Genomic DNA, 21,496 nt, shown 5'->3' on the forward strand with positions numbered 1-21,496 from the left:
GGAGCCTCTGTCTATGCCTCTCTCTCTGTATCTTTCATGAATAAATATGTAAAATCTACAAAAAAAATTTAAAAATGAAGAACAAATGTAGCAAATAGTTATCATTAGCATAAAATGAAATAGAAACATTAGGACTGTTTTGAGAATAATTTATTTTCCTTTATCAGAAGTAAATTTATTGCATGAGTTGAAATATATATCCTATTAATTCTGTTCCCTTAAAGAACCCCAATGCACTGTGCGTATTCAGAGATGACAACGTTGTCTAAGTAAAAAATCCCAATAAATGGACAAGATTTCCTATTTTTTTTTACTAAATTTATTTTTTATTGGTGTTCAATTTGCCAACATACAGAAAAACACCCAGTGCTCATCTCGTCAAGTGCCCACCTCAGTGCTCATCACCCGGTCACCCCCACCCCCTACTCACCTCCCCTTCCACCACCCCAAGTTCGTTTCCGAGTTAGGAGTCTCTCATGTTCTGTCTCCCTTTAAGATATTTCCCAATTATTTTTTCTCCTTTCCCCTTTATTCCCTTTCACCATTTTTATATTCCCCAAATGAATGAGACCATATAATGTTTGTTGTTCTCTGATTGACTTATTTCACTCAGCATAATACCCTCCAGTTCCATCCATGTCGAAGAAAATGGGGGGAGCAAACAGAAACAAACAAACAAACAAACAAACAAACAAAGACAAGGGGGAGTATCCTCTGATTCTGTATAATTTAAATCCCTCGACTTCCCCTGGAACTCTGCAGTGCTGCTTGGTCAATAATTTGTTTGTCCCCTGTCCATCTAGCTGGTCTTTTGTGGGAGGGGCCTGCTGTGCTGATTTTCAGGTGTTAGCACTTGGGGGAGCTGTTCAGCCCCCTGCCTGCTGCAGGGCTCAGTGAAAGACGTTTAAGCTGTTTATCCCGTGAGGCCACTGTGATGCTCAGTGGGAGTTGTTTACCCTGTGAGGCCCCAGGAGGAACAGCAACAGTGGCTGTGACCAGCTCTGGAAACCTGGAGTCAGCTCCCACAGTAACTACAGAGCTCTAGGTGTGCAGGGGCCTGGATGCTCTGGGGGCGGGGCCGCTGATCTGCTCAGCTCCAGGCCTCCAGCGGCAGGAGCGTCCTTGCTGTCCTGGGCCCTCCTGGCCTCTGCCTGTCGCAGGGGGAGCGTTGGTCCTGGGCAGTGTCCCCGGCGCCCTGTGCTCCCGGGCCTGCGTTGCTGGAATCGCGCTCCTGGCTGTGCAGCCTTCTCCGCTGGAGCCACCGCCCAAGCTGCTCCCGAGCTGCTCCCGGGGCCACGCAGCCCCCTCCGCGTGGGAAGCTGGTGTTTCAAACACCGTGTGTTGCATGAGACATGTTGCTTTCAGGGGCGCCCAGAGGGCTCAGCGGACGAGCACCTGTCTTGGGCCCAGGGCATAAGGGTGTGACCCCGGGTCCTAAGATCGAGTCCTGCATCGGGCTCCCTGCAGGGAGCCTGCTTCTCCCTCTGCCTGGGTCTCTGCCTCTCTCTCTGGGTCTCCCCTGAATGAATAATAAAATCCTAAACAATCCCCAACCATGTTGCTTCGCCATGGCTGAGCGTCAGTGCTGAAGGTGCCAGGAGCTCAGCGCTGCTCCTCCTCCTCCCGCTGACGCCTGAGTGCAGGGAACCGGATGCTGGGTCTCCGGCGGCTGTGCTATATGAGAGGCTCGGCTGGAAGTGGAGGCCTGGCCTCCTGACAGTGACCCCAGTGATGAGAGGCCGGCTTTCCGGGAGCTCGACGTGTCTACTGCTGGGTATTTTGGGGGGGCACTTGCAGCCCGGGTCGTTCCGGGCAGTACGGGGGCCAGTGCCTCTGTGGAGCAGGGAGGCCTTGGCAGCCCCTTCGTGCACACACGGGCCAGACCACATCTACACTCTGCACCTAACCGCAGGCACCTTGCTCAGAGGCGCAGGTATTTTTTCCCAACTTCAGTCCAGGATCTGAGGTCTACATAATTTTTTTTAGGACTCTACTTATTTATTTGAGAGAGGTGGGGACTGAGAGAGACAGAGGGGAGAGCGCAGGGGCCCAGGAGCGGGGAGGAGGCAGAGGGAAAGGGGGAAGCAGAGCAGCATCCCTGTGGAGCCTGGCAGGTAAAACAGCAAATACAATAGTCGGTAAATGTTTTTGGTTTTTTTGTTTTGTTTTGTTTTTTGTTTTTGCTTTCTAAAAAATCTTTTCAGTTGACATGGCCCCTCCGTAGTGTCATATACTCATATTTATTAAGTGTATATATAGTAAGTATATTGTAATGATTCTTTTCCATATTAAAGAGTTAAACTTCAGGCAAGATTTAATTAGGTGTGTATTTTTTTCAAGCTTCCAATTGCATCTTGATGAACTCCTTAGATATTCAATTATCATGTAACTGACTTGCAAATTCTATTTATACTGTACGGGCTAGTGCAGACCCCTTGGTATTTCGCTGCTGCGTCATAGTAGTGGAAAATGAAGTCGTGTAACCAGACACTGGTGACATATTTTGTCGCTTATTAGCTTAGGGGAATTATCTGCATGTTCTATTGCACATTGAATTGCAACTGAAGTGTTGCATTATAATATATATGTGACGTGGCAAGGAAATATAATTGAATTATCATAGTAAACTGACTTGCAATGAAAATGAACACATTTATTGAAAAGCATTTCTATGACATGTAAACAACGTGTTTCCTTTTGATAACTATTGTTTTTCTCTTGTTCCTTTTTTATTATTTATTTATTTATTTATTTATTTATTTATTTTTATAATTTGCTGCTTGCCATTGCAGGAAGTAGAGTTTTGTATTCAGTTTCTGTATTTCATATTTTATTCTAGATTTTATATGAATCTTTACAATCGAGTTACTCACATCCACTCAATTCACATTATTTTCCTCCTTAGGATGATTATTTCCACACTTGGAGTCCAGGAAAGGCCTTAGATCAGGGTAAGAATCTATTTTAAATAAAAATCTTTACATGTTTATAATCACCATACTTTAAGTTGATATTTATTGTTTGTTAGATTCTTCCGATACTAAATAGGAAAGCTTAGATCATGGACAGATTCATACAACAATTAATTCATTACTAGAATAGTGTAGTCAGGAATAAGCGAAATAGATGCCTTGATAATGTCAGGACGTCTTTCATTTTTAGATTCATATCTTAGATTGCCCGATCTGGGCTTCTGAGCTTCATCCTGCCCATTTTTATTAGCTGATAGGAATCACTTCATCCAGTTCTCAAATACACTCGAGCGCATTCACTAGGAAATAGACTTATTTGTGCAAAATTTCAAAACAAATGACTTTGCAGTCTGTGTTTCAGTTAATAAAAGCTTTCATTTAAAACAGCACAGACTGGTAATTAGACTCAGTCAGGGTCTTAGTAAGACCCCAAAGAAGAAGTCGTGGAAGAATCCAAAGTTCTCTCACCTCCATACACGGTTTCCCCTTGAGAAGGGAAAGCAGGAAAGATGCTTGGGAAAGGAAGATGTGCATGAGAACAGAAACATCCAGCACAATGCAATCATAATGATAAGGACAATTACGCACACTTGTTTGTGAAATTCTGCAGCATTAGGACCAGGGACTCCTAGAGTCTAGTACAGAAGAATTTTCTACTTTATGTTGACTATGGTAAACCTTATAGAAGATAGGACTTCCTGAAGTGGGACCAATTAAAAATAGAAGTTTTTAAGTATGACTTGTAAGTTATTAAAGGAATCAGGGATTTTGCTGTGTCTCCCAATTTTTGACTTCACATGCGCAAGGTCGGCTACAACAGCCAACCTTGCATGAGACTGACCTGAGCGGTCCTAGCTAGGGACGCCCATCAACACTGATGTTGGCGTGCACTCTCAAAGAGTCGCTCACATCCAGTTCCCTCATTAATATTAGTTTCTATCTGCTATACTTCACCTGATTTCACTAGTAATATCTAGAGTGTCTGTGGAATCTTCATTTTATACTTCTGAAAAGTATTTTTGGTCTTGCTAACAATATATAAACCAAGCCAAATGTACTAAAAGACAGGTAATAAAGAAATAATGAGATATAGACTGAGATACATTTGCAAACTTTCTTGGGGAATTAATTTTTATGATGGAATCATAAACCTTGGAAAAACCAGAATTATCTATGAAATGGATCTTAACACTTAAATTTTCCATACTGGATGCATCCAATTACAATAAAGATTGTGGTGTGTGTGTGTGTGTGCGTGTGTGTGTGTGTGCATCTATGTGTGATAATTTGTTGACTTACTAATAGTCTCCTGTTTAAAAAAGAAAAAAAAAAGAGGAAAAAAAAAAGATTGTTATAGGAGGCTTCCAAACCCTGGTGAGATTGATTTACTTTAATTTTTCAAAGATGATTTTAACCTACTAATTGTCAAAAATATCCTATTTATTAGGTAGAGAGAAGCTCCCTACATAATAATAGCTAATAGTTACAGTCGCTATTCTAAGTACTCAGTATATGAGTCCTTTGAATCTCTGCAGTAACCCTGTCAAGTAGAGGAGGAAAGTGAGGCACTTAAGAGGCTTAAGCTCCTGCTCAAGTTCATAGTCCCACAAAGTGGCAGAGTCAGGATTTGGGTCCAGGCAACCCGACCCCTGAGCCCCATTTCCTAACTGCTGTGTGACACTGCCACTCCTACGATAGCATTAAAATGAAATAATGACAACCTGCTGGTATTTTGAGGTTTATGCTTTAAAAATGAGTATTTGCTTGAGTGAACATTAGAAATAGATCTAGTTGCTGTGTTTCTATATTTTAAAGGATTTTTTTTTTGATTTTCAGGTCGGGGTTCTGATTGATTGAACATGCATAGTTGATAAACATATATGGGGAAGTCTTTTTTTTTCTTGTATCAAAAGAAAAAAGAAAAACGCAAAAAACTAGACTGATAAACATGCATTTGTTTTGGTTTTGAGTCATATTAACCCGTTGGTGGACCCTGGGTTACTCCCTGAGGGGTGAGACAAATTGTCCTCTTCTCATCTGTCTCTAACTAAGATAGATGGTGGGCATCACTTGGACAGAAGAGGCTTGAGATTTGCTGATTTGTAATGTTTCTTGTGTTTTTGTGATGAAAGAATCTTGCTAAGTACCATTTTCAAAATCTGAACTTTTGGACATGAAACATTTTATGACTTTTTAGAAGTATTTATAATTTTTAATATACTCTCATGGTATGTGGACATCCATATCACATATCACTATCAGTTGATTTTCTCCAGTCTCTTGGGGACTGTTTGCATATTTTTTGAAAGAAATGAAGAAAATATTGCCTTAGCATAACATTTTTTTAGCATTATATTTTTGTGCCGAAATTTATACCCTTTTAACCATCCACATTGTGAATTATATCTTGCTTTTCTACAGAATGGTCCACAAAATATGCAGAATTAAAATATTACTAATGGAAAAATAATTTTTCATGACAAATGGTGCAATTTCTCATCACCAAACCATTTCTACATATATGCATAAATATGCACAAGTGTACATGCGTGAGCAGATACATCATTTACACATGTGTAGACACACACGTCTTTGCCTCTATAAACTTTCTTCTATCTGACTAGGACCCAACTGATTGTTCATATATAGCTTATCTACCTTGTGGTTTACCATTGAAGAGTTTTTCCTCTTCTGAGTTACTTTTCATAAATTACAATATATCAGCATTGTTTTTGTTTTTTGTTTGTTTGTTTGTTTTACTAGTAAAATAGTAAGAGTTTTAGGAAAATATAATAGTTTCAAATAAATTCAAGTACAACTGTTTTGGTGTGATAAAATCTGCTTTATAATAAAGGAAATCATACCAAAAATATGGTATGCCAAAAATAGACTCCTTTGTATTTCCTCACATAGGATCCTCTGTGCCATTGCTTCTGTTCATTAGTGTGGCTAATCATGAGTTTACACAACAGAAATTGACTGAAAGAGAGTTTTAATGAGGACATGCATCTTCTTGAATATGACATGAAAATTTACTGTTTACTATGACAAATTTAGAGGGTAAATGCACGGATGAAACTATACAGTGGTGGCATGATCAAGATTTTACACAATTTAATGAGCTTTAGATAGGCTGTAACTTTGAAAAAAATCACTTTTGGGGCACCTGGGTGGCTCAGTGTGTTAGGGGTCTGACCTTGGCTCAGATCATGATCCCAGGTCCTGGGATGGAGCCCCAGGTCAGGCTCCCCACTCCGCTGGGAGCCACTGTCTCCTCTGCCTGACACCCCCCTGCTTAGTATACGCTCTCTCTCAAATAAATGAGTATCTTTGTAAAAGAATAAAATATAATTTCAAAAAAATCACTGTTTTCCTTTTCATTTCATTAACCCTGCCTTGTTTTAGGTCATGGACTTTTTAACAGAGATTTTATTTATTCATGAGTCACACACAGAGAGAGAGGCAGAGACACAGGCAGAGGGAGAAGCAGGCTCCCTGCAGGAAGCCTGACCCGGAACTCGATCCCGGGACCCCCGGGGTCATGACCTGGGCCGAAGGCAGACAGTCAACCGCTGAGCCACCCAGGGGTCCCTGGCCATGGATTAATTTGGGTTTATAATGGGTAAGTCATCGACATTTCTAGCAGGAATTCCTATCAGCTGTTTAGACAATCTGCAGGTGCTGAGGTGCCGTGTGCACAAGGAATACCTTCTATTGGAAAGTTGTCCTCCGCGGGCTGTGATCTCCAGGCCCCCAGGCGACGTGGTCGGGGCAGCAGGGCTCTGTCCGCGTCTCCCTGATCCTGCTGTGCCCCGGGGCCTCCCGTGGCAGTGGGGCAGTCAGCGGCCTAGTGAGAACGAAGCTGCAGCTAAATGGATGCAGAGAGGTCCCGGCAGGTCCGCCCGGCAGCGCTGGTGTGTCCCGCGGGTGTGCTGGGGCCACCGCAGGGCTGGGCCGGCCGCTCCGCCAGAGGCAGGTGCGCACTGGCCTGGGCCCAGGGTGGCGGCTCTGAGGCCGGGGCTGCACCCGCAAAGACGGCGGCCCCGGGCCGGGCTGGGCCGCCCCGCCTCTGTGGGGCCCCGGCCCACCCAGCCAGCTCCCCTCTGTGGCACACCCCTCGCCACCAGCAGGCCCGGCCTAAGGCCCTGGCCGTGACCCCTGGCCGTGACCCCTGGCCGTGACCTCTGGCCGTGGCCTCTGCCGCGGGGAGGAGCTGAGCAGGCCCCTCCGAGCCTGTGCTCCCCAGTGAGCAGAGCTGCTCACTGCTCCCCGCCTCTGCGCATTCTCCAAACTGAAAAGGACCAGGGTTTGAGCACACACAGCCCTAACTTCTCTCTCCCTTCGAGCAACACGCGGCTGCACCTTCCCGTGCATGAGTTGCATCCCCACTTGTTGACGGCTGGGGGGGGGGTTACTAATTTTCTCCTGTCCTTAGAGGGTGGCGATGGTAGTGGCGGGGACAGGGGTTGGGGCTGTGCCTGCTTCACAGCAGAGGCACGGGCTCCCACGGCGCTGCCCTGGGCCGGTGTGTTTCCCTGGCTTCATAATTCGATTCATTTTAGCATTGAATAATATTCCCTTATCTGGATGTACCAGAGTTTATTTACTCAGGCACCTGCTGGAAGACTTCTGGGTTTTTCCTAAGTCTTGGCAATTATGAATAAAGCTGCTATAAACAATCTTGTGCAGGTTCTTTTTTTTTTTTTTTTTTTGGACATAAGTTTTCGACGCAATTGGATAAATACCGAGAAGTGTGATTGCTGAAACATATGGTAAGAGTATGTTTATTTATGTAAGAAACCGCCAAAGGATCTTCCAAAGTGGCTGTACCATTTGGCATTCTCTCTAGCAGTAAATGAGAATTCCTGTTGCTCCACATCCTCACACCATTTATTTGCATAATTTACTTGCCCCTTAGGTATTTCAGAGTGTAGCCCTTTCAAAGCATCTGGAAATAGACGATCAGCGATTTTTCTATTTTATCTAGTAAAGCTGTGTACACTTTCAGAACCACTTGATTATTTGTGATTATATGATAGCCTAAGTCTTTCTAATCTTAAGAATTTATTATTTTACTTTATGGAAGGGGTTTCTATATATATATATTTTTTTTTAATTTTTATTTATTTATGATAGTCACAGAGAGAGAGAGAGAGAGAGAGAGAGAGAGAGACAGAGGGAGAAGCAGGCTCCATGCACTGGGAGCCCGATGTGGGATTCGATCCCGGGTCTCCGGGATCGCGCCCTGGGCCAAAGGCAGGCGCCAAACTGCTGCGCCACCCAGGGATCCCTGGAAGGGGTTTCAAGCATGGAAAGCTCTTGAGGATGGATTATTTCTCTTCCTACATATTAATTTTTGGTACGTTGGTAGATCAGGGATATTATAATCAAGCTACTCCTCAAACTCACGTGGGCAGTGTTTGTATACATAGCCCGGTACCCTACCCACTGCATCATCAACTCAGGGCATGGAGTACTCTACTTTCTACTTTTCACAAACTTTCCAACAAACAAAGTTTGTTTCGAGCTTAAGTTTAAAAAAAAGTTACATGACTCCTTACTCTACCTTTTTTGTTCTTTTAACTAAATGCTCTATGCAGCAAATACATTGAATTATCTGTTATTTTGGTATATTTCTTACTACATTTGACATATCTAATTAAAGGACTGAATAAAATCCTCAAAGAGTAGAAGAATGGAATTTTCAGTGTGATTTTGCTTCCCTCAAATACAAGCAGATGAATTTGACTATTTGATACAATGCTGAGGAGGTTATACTTTATTGTTATAATTTACATTTACTCTTTTGTTTGTTGATAGTAATTTGGCTTCTCTATGGAGGAGCATCTTCCTAGCATTTTCACATATGTTGTTTCATTTGACCTTCACACGCACAAAATCTTTCAAAGTTTTATTTACGGGGAGTGAGATTGTTGTTGATTGCAACATATGAACAAACAGAATAATTTGGATTTTGATTTGCTCACAAATACTGATAAATGCAATTGAAATTAGTAGTCAGATTTCCTAGATACTGACCTCGATGTTTACCAAGCTATAATGCAGCTTCTGCTAATTTACTAATGGTTTAAAAGCAAAACAGCCTATTCATTTAGCTCATTTTGTTAAAGCATAATTTTTAAGAGTCCAGAAATAAGCTGTCATTGGTTGAATGCTTACTACATACCATGAGAATTTAGCTTTTATCTCATTCAGTTCTCAATACCAACTCTCATCTTTCTTGCTTTTATTTTGCTCACATTTTTATTCCTTTCATTGCTCCCATTACAACGAAAAGGAAAATTGATGTTCAGTGAATGCAAATAATTTGCCTATGATCATGCAGCTATTTGGAATAAGAACTAGAATTCATATATATCTCATTTGATTCCAAATTCTGAGGCTTCTCCAAATCATGACCTGTATCAGCATTTATGCTGGGGACCTGGCTATTTTCATAATCATTCATTGCAACTTCAAGTTAGACTTCTTAGGGAAGTTGTTGTTGCTACTAGGAAAAGGATGGAATTATTTCCACTTATGTAACTTTGTATAAAATCATTGAATCAAACGCATTTAGCTTCTAATTTCTGAACTTTAAAATGAGAAGTCTGCAGAGAATGCTTTCTAAACTTCCAGTTTTGTCTTTTTAGTGTTCTGCAAGCCCTGTGAATGGCAGGCTAGTGAATACATCTTTAATCATAAAGGTTGAAATGTAACACTTAACTCTGCCAATAATTTTTATTTATATCATTTGAAAAAGAGCAGTAGTCATTCAAAGGATGACTTTGATTTTCAGGAGGACTTTGCAAAGGTAACATTTTAAAATAATATCTGGAGAAAACTTTATTAGCAACTTAATTTACCAAATTTCTTTTGAAATATTTTATCAACATCCACACCGTCGGCTGATCATCAGTTCGTATGCATTAGATCTGCAGTATTTCACGATATTCTTACAGGTTTGATATGATTCAGTTTCATATGATTGGAAGAGGAGGGCTTGCTCTTCCTTAACTTTGGAGCTACTCAGACAGACAGTTAAGGGACTTGCCCAGAGTTACATTAAAGAGCCTATAATGTTAACTATTTATATTAAGTGGTGCATCTGGAACTAGGTTTTATGTCATTTAACACCTAGCCCTGGGCAGCCCCAGTGGCGCAGTGGTTTAGTGCTGCCTGCAGCCCAGAGCCTGATCCTGGAGACCCAGGATCGAGTCCCACGTCAGGCTCCCTGAGTGGAGCCTGCTTCTCCCTCTGCCTGTGTCTCTGCCTCTCTCTCTCTCTCTCTGTGTGTGTCTCTCATTAATAAATAAATGAAATCTTTAAAAAAAAATAACACCTAGCCCTGTGCCTCTCACTATACTATATCCCCCACAATTCTTACCTGCTACTTTGAACCATCATACTAAAGACAAGCTAATTATGGCTGTACTGCAGTAGAGGCGGTTGTCTCTTCAGGTAAGGACAGAGCATTTAGAAGTTAAAATAAATTGTAGTGCAAGATGGGCAACAACATGTTTAAAATTTCAGACTTTAATGCAAGAAAGGAGGTAGCATTATTTTAGGGAATTTTGTGGGAATTTTCTTGAGAATCAGATAGTACGAGGTTTGAGTCTGCGCTGTACTATTTATTAGCCCTTCTAACTTGGAAAAATTAATTAACCCAAAGCCAAAGGTAATGTTTGCAGATTAACAATTAACTAAAGCCCTGAGGGCTTTCAGGAGATAGTTAATAAAGAAGCAAGGGGAGAGATGTAGGAAAACTAACAGGCTGTCATTTAGGGTCAAAGCATCTTACTGTTTTACACAATATTGTCATTTCACACATTTAAAAAATGTTTTTTTCAAGAGCACTTAAACTATGCACAGAAGCTTGTATTCTAAAATATCAATAATTCCTATCAAAAGAGAGACAAACAGACTCTTAACTATAGAGAACAAACTAATGGTTACTAGAGGGGAAGTGCAGGGGGTGGGTGAAATAGGTTAAGGGGATTAAGAGCACACTTACAATGAGCACTGACTAATGTATGGAAGTGTTGAATCACTATATTATACACTTGAAGCTAATATAACAGTTAACTATATGGGAATTTAAAAAAGAACTCCTATCAAAAAAGGAACTAAAGAACATATGGATTTCCACTTAGTTTTGACACACTATACTGTAAATTTTGTGTAGATTTTGAGCACTCTTTCTTAGTAAATGGAGGTCGGAACTGCATCTATGGACAAACTTCTATTCCCTACCCATTTTAAATTGAAAACATTAGGAAATAAAATAGAGAATATATATAACTCAAAAAATGAAAATTAAGAAAATACATATAGGGGATCCCTGGGTGGCGCAGCGGTTTGCTGCCTGCCTTTGGCCCAGGGCGCGATCCTGGAGACCCGGAATCGAATCCCACGTCAGGCTCCCTGGTGCATGGAGCCTGCTTCTCCCTCTGCCTGTGTCTCTGCCTCTCTCTCTCTCTCTCTCTCTCTTTGACTATCGTAAATAAATTTTAAAAATTTAAAAAAAGAAAAAGAAAATACATATATAGTCAGCTAAGTGTCAGTCCTGGATTTAAATTATTTCTATTAAATGGGCTCTAATTACTAGATTTTTAATCACTGTTTTCTCTTATAAGGTAAAAGTTACTATTATGGGTTGAATTGTGTCCGCAAAAAAAGGTATATGTTGAAATCCTAGCCCCTCACTCTTGTATTTGTGACGTTATTTGAAAATAGAGTCTTTGTAGATATACTCAAATTAAGATGAGATCGTACGAATTTTGGGTAAGCTGTAATCCAGTATGATTGGTGTGTTTATATAATGAGGAACAAGGTGACAGATGGACATAAAGGAGAAGGCCATGCAGCCACAATGGCAGGGATTAGCGTTATGCTGCCACAAACCAAGGCACACCCAAGATTCCAACAGTCTCAGAAGCTGGAAGAGAGCCATGGAGTAGAGTCTCCTCCTGAGTATGCAAGAACGTCCCAGGACCCATTCTTCTTGATGGCACACTTCAAGTTTCAGAAACGTGAGAGGATAAATTTCTGTTTGCTTAAGCTGCCCAGTTTGTAGTACTTTGTTATGGCAGCTCTAGGAAATCAATACAGTCAGTGTCATCAAAATGATGTTTAAATAATTCCTGTAGGGCCCCTGGGTGGCTCAGTTAAGCATCTGCCTTGGGCTCAGGTCACAATCTCAGGGTCCCAGGATCGAGCCCCCATCGGGCTCCCCACTCAGCAGGGAACCTGCTCCTCCTTTTCCTTCTGCTCCTGCTCTTTTGCTTTCTCTCTCTCAAAAAAATAGATAAAATAAAAAAAAATAATTCCTATGATAACTATATTGATTTCATTTCATAAGCATAAGAGTTGATGTACAAATAGACATAATGTCTTTCTTTGATCTGAATATTAAAAATACTATATATTAATTATAATTTAAACTTATGAATTTTTGAGTATATAACATTTTATATCAAGTATGTGTGTGTGTTGGATGGATGTTCTTTTTTAAGCAGCATCTGTTTTCTGGCTTCAGCACCCTGATTTTCTTTTAGAAAAATGTGCCTCACTCCACAGATTTTCATAGGTTGGTGTCACCCAAAACCTGGAAGTACTTATGTGACCTACATCTGACTAAATAGAGTCTCCCTGGCCCCTGTTCCCAGCCAGTAGGTTAGGGATGAGAACATGGCCCAAATCAGGCCACTTAGATTTGGGGGGTATGCAGGGGAATTATATTTTGTCATATTTATTTTTGTCACTTTATTTCTTGTTATATTTTGTCATCTTATGTAGTTCCACCTGCAAAAAAAAAAAAAAAAAAGAGAGAGAGATTCTGTTTCCTATAGTTCCCCCACATATCCCCCAAATCTGAGTGGCGTGATTTGGATCATATTCTCATCCCTAAAATCTGGAAAGTCATATTGGTTTTTATTAGACTATAGAATGATATAAATAAAGTATGACTCCATTACTATGTTTAGGCCTTAGCTGTATATTTTCAATGTAATAATGGACTATACTTGGTAGAGAAGGGTAAAAAGCAAATGCAATTTAAAAGTAGATCCTTCTACTTAAGAAGTTTTGTATTTTAAAGGCCTTGTTTTGAAAGCATCGCCACAAGTCTTTTGAGAGGCCATTGAATAACTATCTGAAATTATCTCAAATAACTGTATTAGCAAGAATATTTTAAAGTCATTTTTTTGTATCTTCTTCTGCACCTGGCTTACAGTAGGACTGAAAATTATTTCTGGTTGAAGCTGGAGCTTGACACAGGACTCCAATAGGGATAAACATAAAGAAATGAGGTCAAGGAAGACAAGTGGCATGCTTAAAGAAGAAACTCTCAAACCTTGGGTGCTTTCCACCTAATTTAGAACACAGTCGAAAAACAGATAAAGTCGGGCAGCCCGGTTGGCTCAACGGTTTAGCGCCACCTTCAGTCCAGGGTGTGATCCTGGAGAACCGGGATTGAGTCCCACATCGGGCTCCGTGCATGGGGCCTGCTTCTCCCTCTGCCTCTCTCTCTCTCTCTCTCTCCCTCTCTGTCTCTCATGAATAAATAAAAAAATATATTAAAAAAAAGAAAAACAGATAAAGTCAACTGTGAAGCTGAACAATTGGCCCTAAATATCCAGGGATATTTGATATTTTGGTATATCATAAGCTATACTACAGAGAACTCAAATAGTTGAGGCAATTTGTCTTTTAGGAATTGTCATCTATCAGTGAGTATCAGGAGGGCGATTCTGACTGAAATTTTTCGACAAGATATGTTAAATGGTCTTTTTTAAATATTTAAAACATGAAGGTGAAAAACAGGATTATTTTATTGGGAGTCTCATTCAACAGAAGGTCAAATAAAATAATCTTTAATGATTTTATTTAAGCTGTGGTGAGTAATTTAATTCAGGTCTAACCTATAAGAGATGGGGGAAGGGGAAGTTATTAAGGTAGCTGCCTTCAACAGAATTGCCTACATAGAATGATGTGGAGTTGCAGAGATCTGAGGAAAAAAAGTTGTATTTGCAGAAATGCACATGTTTAAAGACAGGATATCTAATCCATGGGGAAGAGAGTGAAGATTTGGCTTAAACTAGGAGAGATTCAGTTCTAGAGCCAGGAAACTAGGAAGAGTCTCATCATAAGGATTCTGGCAGAGAAAAAAGGATGGAGAACTAATTACTAGGACAAAGGAAATTACCGCCTAGGCCTCAGGGTCATAGAGTGGTGATATCGCATGAGAGACATGGCCAGGGGTGGGTTTGCAGAAGTAGGTGTAGATGGTGTTCACCTGAACCCCTCAGGAAGTATGTCCTATAGGAACTTCTGTTGAGCAGGCTGGCAGGTGATATTTCTATTTTATACCCTACGATATATTTTTCATCATCTTCTACATAATTTCATCTGCTAATCACGATACTTAAACCTGCCGCTCTTCAGTCCAAACATGGAGTCACACTTAGGTGTCATGATAACCATACAGAAATAACGAAAGACGAAAGGCACAACATCAACACCCCAAACAAAAATCTACTGATATATCAGGTCATATCAGATTTATAATCTGTATTAAAAATGGCATTTTTTGGTCTTTTTTACCTTAATCCCAAAGACTTTACTCATACTTGTATTTTTTTCCATTTAAAGATGAACTTGACACTCAACCCTCTCTCACTTACTAATCACTAGTTTATTTTTTAACCTACACTGAATGGGTTCCTATGGAGTATTAAACTAATTTATGGAAACAGTATATTTTATCAATAGATAGATGTTATTTGGAAATTAATACATTACTCAAAATATGCTTAAGTACAAATGTGGTTGTTGATAAAATGATTGATATATGAAGTTTCAGGATGTAAAAATTCTTTATGGAGATAAATTACCTTTTTCGTCAAGTACCCTGACATTTTTTTTCACCCTGAAAACTACATTACTGTTGATTAGTTTAAAAAATCCATGCCTTTTCAAATAAACTCAGCATTGCTTTATATGCAGTATATTTAACACCAATATTTTTCTAGCTAGAGCATTATTAATTAAAGTTAAATTTAAATTCTCACCAGATTTAAATCTCACAGGCCATATTTTATCTTTATTAAAAAGTTTCCTATTGACAATGCACATGTGAGAGCTATAGTTTTAATCACAGAACATGACTTAAGTCTTGCTGAACTGATAAAACTGAATCACCATGCTGCCAAGTTAGGTTCCATATTGCCGCCCTGCTTTTAATTAGAAGGCTAAATTGCTGTCAGACCATGCTTTTGAACCTTATCTTCCTCTTTCTATTAAGAAAAAGACATTCAGCATCTCATCCTGAGAAGTACAGTAATGATTTTTTTTTAAATCAGTTATTCCTTTTTCATGCCTAATTTCTTTGTTTTTTAGCAGTTTTTTTTTTCATGTTCGTTGTTGTCATCGTTGCTGTTGTTGTTTTATTTTTTGGATAAAGCTTGAGTATTTGGATCTGAATTTCAGTCCTAATTTCTCAGTTGGTTATCTCTTTCAAGAATGACATTTTGGGTGTGAAAAATTAATATATATTGTTTTATATATGGATTATTCTGTCTCTTAATCCTTGGTTGATTATACTTTAATAGCTTTTTAGAATTCAAGAGAATTCAGAAGTTTTTCAGAGTGTGGAAATTATTTAATTCTTATATTCCAATTCGTTCTTAAAGTTATCTCTTTTAAGACATTTCAGAAAGAAGATAGTGGCTACTTCTATTACAATTTACTCTTTTATATTGCATTAACTTCTGCTTGGATGGAAGGGAATTCTGAAGTCTAGTAGTATATAGTTCAGTAGCATGTAATAAAATTATAATCCATATATGACGCTTATTGAGCCGGAAAAGCTGATGAATATGAAATATAACTATTGGAAGAAAACAAAGAATTGATTATAATTTTATAGAGGACAGACTTCAGATAAGTAAGTTTGAATAAAGAATTAAAAGTTTACTGATAACAGCAACCGTAAATTCATCTTAAATTATATAAACATTTTTGGTAATATGGACAGAGGCAGGCAAGGGATATTCCATTAGCATCTTTGGTAATATTGTGCCATCATGTTGAGGATTACTCTGAGGCATCCCATGAATGGGGCGAGGACCTACATGCCATGTGTTTGCTGATTCACCTTATGTTTTTTAGTTTATAAGGGTTTGTTTCTTCCCACTCAATTTCACTTTCCCGTTCCTATCTGAGAATGAGCAATGATTCGTTTGTCATAAGTCTTGTGTGAGGATTAAATCATATGTACGAAGGTTTGAGGACTGTACTTAGCCCATATAAACACTTTTAATAATAATAGCAATAATATAATTATAATAAGATGGCTAATTATGTAATTGTAATGGCTAGTAGCATATGTTAGTAGAATTATAGCTCTTGACTTACAATTTCAAAGTACAAATATATCTTTTTTTCCAGACATGAAGTTACCTTGAGCATTTTGTTAAAAAGATAAACCCTTAAAAATATCCAAAGGTAAATAACTTTAGCAGTAGGCAAGGATTCTTTTTAGTTTTAAAAAGTCATGTATTAAATCTTGGCACTCCAGATTGCCTACTGCTAAATTAGTGGTAATGTTTATGATGATGATGATGTCATGATACCTTGATATTATGACTAACACATCCTGACAATGACTCTGAATGAAACTGAATCACAGTGGTAATAATGGGTAATCCTGCTGAGTATCTCTGCTAAGCATGGACAATTAAGAAAGAAAACCATTAGTTGTAATTGAAGAATTCATGTTTGTATCTAGTAGTTTTGCTACTAAAGAAGATGAATCCCAACAAGCCCAAAATAATGCAATAATCAGTCCTCATTGCTTCATTAGCATTTTAAGAGATAATGACAATTGAGCCCTTTTAGTGTGTTTTCCAGAACCTAATTAAAAATGCAATTTATAATTTTTAGAATTGGACATGGAACAAGTATTCGTCAAAATGTCATTTAAGTAGAGCTCTTCTAAGGTTTTTTGTTTTTATTTCCTATGATAATTAATAAAATGTGGATGAAATACACTCCTGTGTCTTACACTCTTTTACTTCTTTCTTTCTCAAGCGGAGCTGTTTCACAAGTATGTTTGTAGGTGGTAAGGTCTCAACAATCAGCAAGCGTTGACGACCATATAGTACTTGTTGTGGGTGATATAAAATACTCTGTACAGTCTTAGAAACTGTACAAATCAATTCTATAGCTTTATGATGAAGAAGCCCGAGTCCCTCAGCTGCTGTGCTGTGTTAACCCCGAGCCCTGTGAACCACCTTTTCGGAAGGCTTCATTCCTCAGTTTCCTTCCTCCTCAGTGCTAGCCTACATGGTAGGCCTGGAAGTATTGTCCCTTTGACTTTTGCCTCTGAAACTCCAGCCCATAATTGAACATCATTATGTTAAATAATTAAATCACATATCAAAATCAGACGCTTTCCATTTGCCTCACATACTCGTCCCACCCCCAACAAGAGCCCAACTTCTTGAGTAATAAATGGTATTTATGTTGTTGATTTCTCAGTCTTTTAGGTTTGGACTGTCTCTCAGCCCTTTCCTTTTCACTCAGGTTCGCCATTAATTTGTTGAAGTGATTTAGCCATTTCTGCCTCTATAGTAAGTTCATATAAATTTCAATCTTTTATTTATTTAGTTTTGGAGAAGGAGGGGGAGGCCAGGGCAGAGGGGCAGAGGGAGAGGATGAGGGAGTCTTACCCGGTCTCCCCTCAGCGCCCAAGGTGGGGCTCAGTCTCACAACTTGCAGATGGAGACTTAGCCAAGGTGAGGAGTCCTATGCTGGACTGTGTCCAGCCAGGTGGCCCAGTTTTATCTCAGTGTCAGGTAAGAGGAATCAGCTCTGGCTAAGAGCTACGCAAAGGCCTGGCTAGAGGGTGTCTGAAGGTCAAGGTGAGGGCTCAGGTCAGCAGCCTCATGTGTGGCCCTGATACAAGTGCTTGAGAAAGCAAGTCGCTGGCAGAGGTTGGGCGAGGGGCTCCCCTCCTGGTCAGGAAGCTGCAGCTCTCCGCTGGGTGGGGGCTGCCCTGGCCCGGGCACACCCCCAAGGAGGAGAGGAGCTGCAGGGCCGAGGCGCTGCGGGCAGATGCACAGACAGCAGCTTTTACCTTCTCTCTTCATTCTTACATAATAATACTGAGCTTCCGGTCTAATCTTTGTCTCTGGGTTGTTTCTGCTCCAATCTGTAACCCACAGAGGGGAGCAGACATCACCAGGCTAAAATGACAGTTCTCTGAACTACCTGCCTCCTACTCTTCTCTGTCACACTTTCTCTTAAAGTGTGTGACGCTCTCGTGTCACTCATCACTGATTATGATTAATATTTTTTTTTGATTATGATTAATATTATGAAGTGTTCTTAAGTACTTTGGTCATGGAAACTGTGATTTTTATGACCTTCTATTGTTGATAGAGAATAAAATACTTTAGTGAAGGGAAGGCGTATTTATATTTGCTGAAGATAATAGATCAGATTTATTCCCTTCGTCCTCAGATGTGAATATCCCTTTAGTAAAATAGTCATAGAATAAAATAATTTAAAATATTTAGAATACTGTAAATGTGTTCATTCTATTAATCTTTGTTTTGTTAAGACCTCTAATAGAATCCATATCTTTTGACAGAATAGGAGTTAATAAATATGAAAATATTTTTACCAGACTTTGATCAAACGGGTTCAACTAATACGAATATTAAAACATATGAATAGATACATTCATAGAGGTATGAACATATAAATTCATAAGGATACACAGGTAAAGGTGAAAATTATGTTCAAATTAACTTCTTATGATGTTTACTTTAAAACTTTCTTTTGTTGGGAGGCGGGGCAAGATGACGAAAGAGTAGGTTCCCCAAGTCACCTGTCCCCACCATATTACCTAGATAACCTTCAAATCATCCTGAAAACCTACGAATTTGGCCTGAGATTTAAAGAGAAAACAGCTGGAATGCTGCAGCAAGAAGTGTTCCCTCTTCTATCAAGGTAGGAAGATGGGGAGAAAAGAAATAAAGAAACAAAAGGCATCCAAGGGGAAGGGGCCCACGAGGAGTTGGGATAAGGCCTGGAGGAGTGTCCCTAGGACAGGAAAGTACCTTCCCAGAGAAGCAGGAGCTTCGCCAATCATCCCGGTGGGAAAGGTGCTGGCAGGGAGTTGGAGCAGAATCCCAGGAGGGGCGGGGATGCCCTCAGGCTCCCAGGGACACTAACAGACACCTGCGCCCCAGGGAGAGCCCCACAACCCGGGGCGAGCTCCCTAAAGAGCTTCAGCACACTCAAAGCTGGACCCGGGAGCAGCTCGGAGGGGCTTGGGCGGCGGCTCCCAGCGGAGGGGGCTGCGCGGCTGGGAGCGCGAATCCAACAGCATAGGCCCGGGAGCACAGGGCGCCGGGGACACTGCCCAGGATCTGGCGCTTCCCCCAGGACAGGCAGATGCCGGGAGGGCCCAGGACAGCAAGGACATTCCTGGCGCCAGCGGCCCTGGAGCTGAGCAGATCAGCGGCCCCACCCCCTGAGCATCCATGCCCCTGCACACCGAGAGCTCTGTAGCTACTGCGGGAGCTGACTCCAGGGCTCCAGAGCTGGCTGCCGCCACTGTGGTTGTTCCTCCTCGGGCCTCACAGGGGAAATAACCCCCAATGAGACTTACAGTGGCCTTACGGGATAAACAGTATAAACAACCTCCCCTGAGCCCTGCAGCAGGCAGGGGGCCGAGCAGCTCCCCAAAGTGCTAACATCTGAAAATCAGCACAGCAGGCTCCTCCCCCAGAAGACCAGCTAGACGGATATGGGAGAAACAAATTACTGACCATCTGCACTGCAAAATTCCAGGGGAAGTCGAGGGATTTACAGTATAGAGAATCAGAGGGTACTCCCCCTTGTTTCTTGTTTTTTGATGTTTTCTCACCCCTTTTTTCTTTTCTTTTCTTATCTTCTTCCCCTCTTTTTGTTTATTTTTCCTTTTTCCTGTTTCTTTTATTCTTTCTCTTCTCTCCTTTTCTCCTTTTCCCAATACAACTTGTTTTTGGCCACTCTGCACTGAGCAAAATGACTAGAAGGAAAACCTCACCTGAAAAGAAAAAATCAGAAACAGTCCTCTCTGCCACAGAGTTACAAAATTTGGATTGCAATTCAATGTCAGAATGCCAATTCAGAAGCACTATTACAAAGCTACTGGTGGCTCTAGAAAAAAGCATAAAGGACCCAAGAGACTTCATGCCTGCAGAATTTTGATTTAATCAGGCAGAAATTAAAAACCAATTAAATGAGATGCAATCCAAACTCGAGGTCCTAACGACAAGGGTTAACGAGGTAGAAGAACGAGTGAGTAACTAGAAGACAAGTTGATGGCAAAAGGGAAATGAAGGAAAAAAGAGACAAACAAAAGATCATGAGGATAGATTAAGGGAAATAAATGGCAGACTGAGGGAGAAACATCTAGGTTTAATTGGGGTTCCCGAGGGCGCCAAAAGGGCCAGAGAACCAGAATATGTATTTGAACAAATCATAGCTGAAAACTTTCCTAATTTGGGAAGGAAAACAGGCATTCAGATTCAAGAAATAGAGAGATTCCCTCCCCCCCAAAATCAATAAAAACCCCTCAACACCTCGACATTTAATAGTGAAGCTTGCAAATTCCAAAGATAAAGAGAAGGTCTTTAAAGGAGCAAGAGACAAGAAATCCCTGAATGTTATGGAGAGATGTATTAGGGTAACAGCAGACCTCTCCACAGAGACCCGGCAGGCCAGAAAGGGCTGGCAGGATATATTCAGGGTCCTAAATGAGAAGAACATGCAGCCAAGAATACTTTATCCAGCCAGGCTTTCATTTAGATAAAAGGAGAGTTAAATAGCTTCCAAGATAGGCAGGAACTGAAAGAATATGTGACCTCCAAACCGGCTCTGCAAGGAATTTTAAGGGGGACTCTTAAAATTCCTCTTTAAGAAGTCCTATGGAACAATCCACAAAAAAAAATGGACTTAATAGGTATCATGAAGACACTAAACTCAAATCTTTCAATAGTAACTCTGAACGTGACTGGGCTTAATGACCCCATTAAAAGGCGCATGGTGTCAGACTGGATAAAAAAGTAGGACCCATCTATTTGCTGTCTAAAAGAGACACATCTTAGACAGAAGGACACCTACAGCCTGAAAATAAAAGGTTGGAGAACCATTTACCATTCGAATGGTCCTCAAAAGAAAGCAGGGGTAGCCATCCTTATATCAGATATACTAAAGTTTATTCTGAAGACTGTAGTGAGAGATGAAGAGGGACACTATATCATACTTAAAGGATCTATCCAACAAGAGGACTTAACAATCCTCAATATATATGCCCCGAATGTGGGAGCTGCCCAATATATCAATCAATTAATAACCAAAATTAAGACATATTTAGATAATAATACACTAATACTTGGTGACTTCTATCTAGTGCTTTGTACATCCAATAGGTCTTCTAAGCAAAACATCTCCAAAGAAACAAGAGC

At 40.4% G+C, this 21,496-nt stretch overlaps 1 long non-coding RNA gene across 1 annotated transcript in view; it reads left to right on the plus strand.

Annotated features, from left to right (window-relative positions):
- Nucleotides 1-6,518: 6,518 nt before the first annotated feature.
- Nucleotides 6,519-21,496, plus strand: part of LOC140611779 (uncharacterized) — a 134,239-nt gene continuing 119,261 nt past the window's right edge. The window contains exon 1 of the long non-coding RNA XR_012012987.1: nucleotides 6,519-6,594. This is a non-coding gene — a long non-coding RNA (uncharacterized lncRNA). The remainder of the gene's footprint in view (nucleotides 6,595-21,496) is intronic.

Source organism: Canis lupus, chromosome 20 (genome assembly GCF_048164855.1).
Source record: "Canis lupus baileyi chromosome 20, mCanLup2.hap1, whole genome shotgun sequence".
Taxonomy (NCBI): Eukaryota; Metazoa; Chordata; class Mammalia; order Carnivora; family Canidae; genus Canis; species Canis lupus.